General features: G+C 42.8%; 1 pseudogene; it reads left to right on the forward strand.

Moving 5' to 3' along the window:
• The first annotated feature begins 5,453 nt into the window (after positions 1 to 5,453).
• Positions 5,454 to 6,050, forward strand: LOC122151118 (annotated as a pseudogene).
• The last annotated feature ends 1,813 nt before the right edge of the window (positions 6,051 to 7,863 follow it).

The following is a 7,863-nucleotide window of genomic DNA, read 5'->3' on the forward strand; positions in this document are numbered from 1 at the left end:
ATTCACTTTCCATACAGCAGTTCACATACACTTTGTCTCATGACATTGACCACAATTTACCACAATGCAACAGCTCCCCTCCCACTTCCTCCCGATAGTTACCTCTTCCCTGTGTCCATTCTTCCGTGCACCCCTGCCCCCTGAGCTGTCTCCCGGTGCATAAACAGCCCTTCTTTCTCCCATGATTGTTGTCTCCAAAGAGTGTATTTACCTCAGGTAAATACTCAACTCCTATGCCTGTCTTTTGCTTGGCTGGAAACCACAGATGTGGGTTCAATTACAGACCTGAAGGGCAGCTAGGTGCCATAGTCTCAGGGGTTCCACCAGGCTCTATCAGATCAGCAAACCTGGTCACCCTTTTTTTTTATTTTCCAAATGCTTTTGAGTTTTGTTCCACATTGTTCTCCCTTTGGGAAGAGACATTTTTATTTCCATTTTATAGATGAAGAAGTTGAGGCTCAGGGAGGTGAAGTGACTTACTTCAGTGACATGAGAATCAGAATTGCCCAGGTCTCTGGGTGAGTGTCCCTTTTGTCTCAGCAAAGAAAGGCCTTTTCTGTTTCCTCCTTAGAGTCCTGCTGTTTGACACTCATCCTGTCAGCATCACCACGCCCTCCCCATGAAACACAGCACAGTCATCAGCCAGTAGTACAGACTCACCTGCTCTTGGACGTCAATACTGCCAGCACACAGTGACACTCATATACCATGACACATACGCACACTTGGACCACACATTGGCCTCCTTAAGCTTCCTAGGTCCAGCCAGGAAAAGGGCTGAGGAATTTGGGATGGGCAGGCAGCCTAATCCCTCCCTAAACCCTTCCCAACTCCACCCCAACCTTTCCCCAACCCCAATCCGGAATGGAGGCGGGGTCCTAAGCAGTGCTACAGGCAGTGAAGAAAAGCTTTCAGGTGAATTCCAGGTCAGAAAGGGATGAAAAAGGTGAAGAGATGGTGCTGAGTCATAGCAGCCTGTGAGTGTCAATTTTGTTATTGTTGTTGTGTTTGCCATCCAGTCAGATTTGACTCATAGCAACCCCTCCTTGGGTTTCTGAGGCCGTATCTCTATGGAAGTAGATTGCCCAACCTTCTTTCCGAGGAGTGGCTGGTGAATCTGAACTGCCAGCCTTCTGGTTAGCAGTCAAATGCCTTAGGCACTATGCCACCAGAGCCAGTTTAGGGAGATGGAAACTAACACTCTCTGGGTGAGAGAGCCCAAGATGGCAAGCTTGAAAAGAGTGGATAAAATATCCATACCCTATGTAGACCAGATGCTAACTATCTGTTTGAACCAAATGCCCACTGCTTGTGTGGGCCAAATGCTATACCTTTGCAAACTCCCAGCCTACAGCTCCCCTCAGAGTTGGATAATGTGGGCAAACTGCCATTTTCTTGTACATTCACTATGTGTCTTATTCTATGCTAAGCTCTGGACCTACATCAAGTTACTTAACAGTATGATGTGGGCATTACTAACCCCAAAACACAGCAGAGAGTGGTTCAGTAACTTCTCCAGGGTCACACAGATTGGTTAATAGAGGAGTAAGATTGAAACACAGGTCCAGCATAACCCAGTTTTTCTCACGGTTACTTCACACAGCCTCATTGAACAGGAGCCTAGTAAGAGGTTAAAGAGTCATGAGGAAAGAGCAGGAAAGTGGGTCTCCAATAAAAGCCAAGGCTAAACTATACCTTGTGAGAGAAATTAGATACTCTCAGATGTATCTGCCACTACCTGTTAGTTTGTTGTGCTATGATGGCTTGCATGTTACTATGAGGCTGGAAGCTATGCTACTAGTAACTAGCAGGGTCACCCATGGTGGACAGGTTTCAGCAGAGTTTCCAGACTTGACAGACTAGGAGTAAAAGCCTACCAATCTACTTTTTTTTTTTTTAAATCATGCTTTGGGTGCAAATTTACAAAGCAAATTCATTTTACATTCAACAGTTCATGCACATTTGATTTCATGCCCCATTACCATCCCCTGCCATAAAAACTCTCCTTCCCTCCGGTGCCTGTGACTGCCCCCTCCCTGTGCTCTTCTATGCCCTCCCTATGCATTCCTGTGTGTCCAGCTTTCCCTCTATGTGAATGCTGACCCTCTGGCGTCTCATGGCTGATCTGAACCTACTTCTGAAAGTTAGCCTATAAAAAGCCCTATGGATACAACTGGTGGCATAGTGCCTAAGGCATTTGACTGCTAACCAGAAAGCTGGCGGTTCAAAACCATCAGCCACTCCTTAGAAAGAATATTGGGCAATCTACTTCTGTAGAGATACCACCTCAGAAACCCAAGGAGGGGTTGCTATGAGTCAGATCCGACCCAACAGCAGTGACTTTGGTTTTTTGGTTTGATAAACACAACAGAATATTGTCCGACATAGTGCTGGAAGATGAGTGCCCTAGGTCAGAAGGTACTCAGAATACACAGCGGCACAACAGTGGATCACAGCATATAAACAATCATGAGGAAGGTGCGGGACTGGCCAACGTTCTTTTGTAAGTGGGGTCGCCATGAGTTGAAGCTGACTCAATTGCAACTAATGGCAACAGATTTAACTGGGTTCAGAAACAAAGTTAGGACTCACACGGGATGAAGAAGGTGGGGTTCAGAGAAAGACTCTAAATAATTGAGATTTTCTTATGTGCATAGAAAGTACTGGAAACTTGGGCTTCCAGGGGCTGATGACTATGTGGGTTCCTGTATGGCTGTGGGGAACATCTGGACACTTAATATAAAATGGGAGCACTGTACACACAAGTATACACACATACACACATCCTCCCACTGTGTGGGGTATAGAGATTCGTGCTGGGGCAAAAGGGGGACACACATCCTCATTCAACACACATGCTTATTTGTTCAATTAACATTATCTGAGCACCTAATGTGTGCCTGGTACTTTGCCAGACACAGATGTTACAAAAGGTAGGTACCATATTTCTAGACCCCAAGGCAGACAAGATTTACAGGCATGAAAAATTAGCTACTTGGACGTGCATTTAATCACCCCTCAAAGGCCTTACATCTGCATAGTTGTTTTAACTTCAACGCACTTTTACCTATGTCATCTCTCAGCAAAAGGAAGACATCAGGATAGGGGAGTGTGGGAAGAAACATGAAGAACACTCTCAACACTACCCCAACTCAGACAGCGCCTGACATTTAGAAGGTGTTCTTGGATGAAGTACAGCCAGAATGCTCCGTAGAAATGAGGATGGCCAGACTTCATCTCTCATAATTTGGTCGTATTACCAGGAGGGAGTATTCCCTGGAGAAGGATATCATGCTTTGTAAAGTAGAGGGTCAGAGAAAAAGAGGAAGACCCTCAATGAGATGGATTGACACAGTGGCTACAACAATAGGGTCAAGCATAGCAACATTTGTGAAGATGGCGCAGGAACAGGCAGTATTTCATTCTGTTGTACATAGGGTCACTATGAATTGGAACCTATTTTACAGCACCTAACAACAACAGGGTTGGAGAGGAAAAGTATGTATAGCAGTGTAAAAATACATCTGCATACTCTTTGATATGCCTCCCATTGAAAGGTGGGGCCTTTGCCACTGTCCCTTGAAATTGGGTGGACTTCTGTGACTGATTTGACCAATAGAGTATGGTGAAGTGATACAATGTGACTTCCAAGGCTGTCCAGAGGAGGCAATATAGCATCTGCCTTGCTTTCTGGAATACTTGAAGCCTTCTGCTGCCATGTAAGTAGTCTGACTGCCCTCAGGCTGCCATGCTATGAGAAAGCCCAAACTACTCTGTCCTGAAAGAATCATGAAGAGGCAAGAGAGTATACGAAGATAGAGAGATCCCTGGCCAGTCCACAGTTGCTTCAACTTCCACTATTTCAGCTCTAACCATGGTCTGCAACCACGTGAGAGACCCTTAGTCAGAACTGCCCAGATGAACCCTTCCAAATTTTGACCCACAAAAATCTGAGAAATAACATTATTTCTCAGAGTGATTTGTTTGGTACTCAGTAAGAGACAATTGTAATAGCATACACATATCCCTGAGGTCACATGCCAAGGCCCTAATTGCTAATTCACTGCAGGCATGTATTTTTTGTTGTTTGTTTGTTTGGTCTATATACTGTTTTAATATTGTTGTTGTTGTTGTTATGTGCCTTTGAGTCGGACCCGACTCATAGCGACCCCTCCTTGGTTTTCTGAGGCAGTATCACTACAGAAGTAGATTGCCCCATCTTCCTCCCGAGGAGTGGCTGGTGGGTTTGAACCGCCAGCCTTCTCGTTAGCAGTCAAGTGCTTTAGGCACTATGCTACTTAGTTGTTAACATTTAAAGATCCATGGGCCTCACATAAAAATTCAGGTTTCTGGATTGTGAAAGAATCAGAAGCTCTGATACACCATGAGCCACATTTGCAAATGGCAGAGCTGCATGGTGGCTGCCTCCTTTAGATCTCTGTCATGTTGTCATTGTCCTTAACCTGCCCACTTTTCACTCTGATTATATTTACTTTTTAGTTTGAAAAAAAAAAAAAAAAATCAGACTTTTAGAAGAATTTCTATGTGCTTCATAGAAATGAAGGCAAGAGTCTTCCCTTACAAAGCCTTTTTACGCTTGCCCCACTCAGGAAATTAACATCGATATAATTGTTGTTATTGTTATTAGGTGCTGTTGAGTCACCTCTGACTCATGGCTACCTTAGGTATAACAGAAGAAAATGTTGCCCAGTCCTGCACAACCTTCATGCTTATTGGTACATTTGAGTCCATTGTTACAGTTATTATGTCAGTCCATCTTACTGAGGGTTTCCCTCATTTTCATTGACCTTTTACCAAATACACAGGCACTCTGGTGGTGCAGTAAGGCATTTGGTTGCTAACCAGAAGGCTGGTAGTTTGAACACACCAACCACTCCATGGAAGAAAGATGAAACAGTTTGTTTCCATAAAGATCTACACCCTTGGAAATCCAATGGAGTTGCTATGAGTCAGAATTGACTCGATGCCAGTGAGTTTGGTTTTGGTTTTACCAAACATACAAGAGCTCTGGTGATACAGTGGGTAAGACAATTGGCTGCTACCCAGAAGATCAGCAGTTCAAACCTCCCAGCTGCTCCTTTGGAGGAAAATGAGGCAATCTACTTCTGTAAAGATTTACAGCCTTGGAAACCCTGTGGGGGTCGCTGTGAATGGGAATCAACTTGATGACAGTGGGTGGGTTTTACCAAAGATAATGTCCTTTTCTAGCAACTGGTCTTCCCTGATGATGTGTCCAAAGTAAGCTAGCCAAAATCTCATCATCCTTGCTTCTAACAAACATTCTGGTTGTATTACTGATTTGTTTACTCTTTTGGCTGTCCATGGTATATTCAATGCTCTTCACAAACACCACAGTTTGAATACTTCAATTGTTCTGTTCTTCTCTTTTCATTAGCCAACTTTTGCACGCATAAGAGGCAATTGACAAGATCATGACTTTTGTCTCTTGGCTTTCAGCCTGGAGGAGGCCTAGGTGTAACTTTCTTTATTCGTCTCACATGTGGTTTCATCCAACATGAGCTGCCTCCACCATACCACCTAAATTTGAACTAATGAGATCAATATATACTTGAGGTGCACTGATGGGAAAGTCAGTGCTATGTCTGCTCTGGCCCTCAAGATCAGCCCCGAGTCTTGTCTCCAGAAAAGTTTGGTGATGACATTGCCAAAGTAACCAGTGACTGGAAGGGACTAAGGTAACCAGTGACTTAAACTGACCATTCACAGAACAGACTGGCCCAGATTGAGGTGGTGCCTTTTACCTCTGTCCTGATCATGAAAACCCTCAAAGAACCACCTAGACACAGAAAGAAGCAGAAAAATATTAAGCACAGTGGAAATACAACTTTTGATGAGATTATCAGTATAGCCATCAGAAGCAGCACCAATCTTTAGCCAGAGAATTCTTTGGAACTATTAAAGAGATCCTGGGGATTGTTCAGTCTGTGGACTACAGTGTTGATGGCCACCATCCTCATGTCATTATAAATGACATCAATAGTGCTGCAGTGAAATGCCCAGCTAGCTAAGAACTACTAAAGAAAATCTTTCAATAAAGGATCATTTGATTAAAAAAGAAAGAAAGAAAAGATCATGGCTTGCGTCAGATTCACCTTAGTCCTCAAAGTGACATCTCTGCTTTTTAACACTTTAAAGAGATCATTTGTAGCAGATTTGCCCAATGTAATATGTTATTTGATTTCTTGACTGTTCTCTCATGGACGTTGATTATTGATCCAAGTAGAATGAAATTGCTGACAACTTTAATTTTTTTCTCATTTACAAATATAATAAAAAATCATTGCCAACAAGTTGATTCCAACTCATAGCAACCTTATAAAACAGAGTAGAACTGCCCCACAGAGGTTCCAAGTCTGTAAATCTTTATGAAAGTGGAGTGCTTCATCTTTTTCCTGCAGAGCTGCTAGTGAGTTTGAACCACTGATCTTTTGGTTAGCAGCTGAATGCCTTGACCATTGTGCCACCAGACGTCCTTGGCACTGATAAAATAACACCCACCCCACGCCCCAAAAAAACCAACCCCCCTGCCATCAAGTTAATTCTGACTCATAGTGACACTTTAAGACAGAGTAGAATTGCCCCATACAGTTTCCAAGGCTATAAATCTTTATGGAAGATTTATATGCCCCACCTTTCTCTCATGGAGCAGATGGTAGGTTCAAACCACTGAACTTTTGGTTAGCAGCTGAATGCTTTAACCATTGCACCACCTTACTAATACAATTTTTTAAAAAACAATACTGCTATCTAGTCAATTCCAACTCACAGTGACCCCCATTGGATTTCCAAGGCTATAAATATTTATGGAAGCAGACTGCTCCATCTTTCTTCTGCAGAGTGACTGGTAGGTTTGAACTGCCTGTCTCTTGTTTAGCAGGGAAATGCCTTAACCACTATGCCACCAGAGTGCCTTTCCTAATACAATACTACCATCAATTCACAGATCCCATTCAATTTCAAAGATCCTATTCAATTTCACAAATGATGTCAATTATGTCTTTTATTGGACAAACAACCAAATAAAAATTTTCTTTCCTTTTCACTTTCTCTCAGAATCCGGGATTCAATTTAGGATGGTGTGTTGTATTTACTTACCATGTCTCCTTTATTCAGTCTTTCTTTGTCTTCCATGACCTTGACATTTCAAAGATTACAGGCCAGTTACTTTGCAGAACGTCCCTCACTTTCAGGTTGTTTGATGTTTCCTTACTTGCAGAAATGTCACAGAAGTGATGCTGTGTTTTTCAGTACATCATATCAGAATGCACTGATGCTAATATATCTATTTATTGCTGACATGCATTATTGTCATTTAGCTATGGGGGTATCTGCCAGGTTTCTCCAATTTCAGTTAACTACCAATATTGTTTTGGAGAACTGGGCTGCCCCTAGGGCATGCAAGTTTCTAGGCAAATATTTTTGAGGGATCCCTGTTTAGAATTAAAACAATTAAAAATTAAAAGAAAACTCAGTTGCTGTGCTATTGATTTCAACTCATGGTGACCCCATATGTGTCAGAGTATTCCACAGGATCCCCAGTGGGTGATTTTTTGAAAGCAGATAATAGGTCTTTCTCCCAAGGTATGTCTAAATGGACTCAAATCTTGAATCTTTCAGTTCGCAGCCATCACTTTCAGTTAGCTGAATCACCCATGGCTGCTCTTTCCAAAAAGTTAACAGAGATCTAAATACAACAATGCCACGATGCCTCGGAGACAACAGACCATCACAGTACACACAAAGAAACAGGATAAAGTGGTAGAAACAAGGGAGCAGGATACAGACCCAGAACACATCCCTGAGGAAGAAGCAGCATTGGAA

The sequence above is a fragment of the Orycteropus afer genome, unplaced genomic scaffold (genome assembly GCF_000298275.1).
Source record: "Orycteropus afer afer isolate SDZICR_OR568_19922 unplaced genomic scaffold, OryAfe1.0 scaffold00306, whole genome shotgun sequence".
Classification (NCBI taxonomy): domain Eukaryota; kingdom Metazoa; phylum Chordata; class Mammalia; order Tubulidentata; family Orycteropodidae; genus Orycteropus; species Orycteropus afer.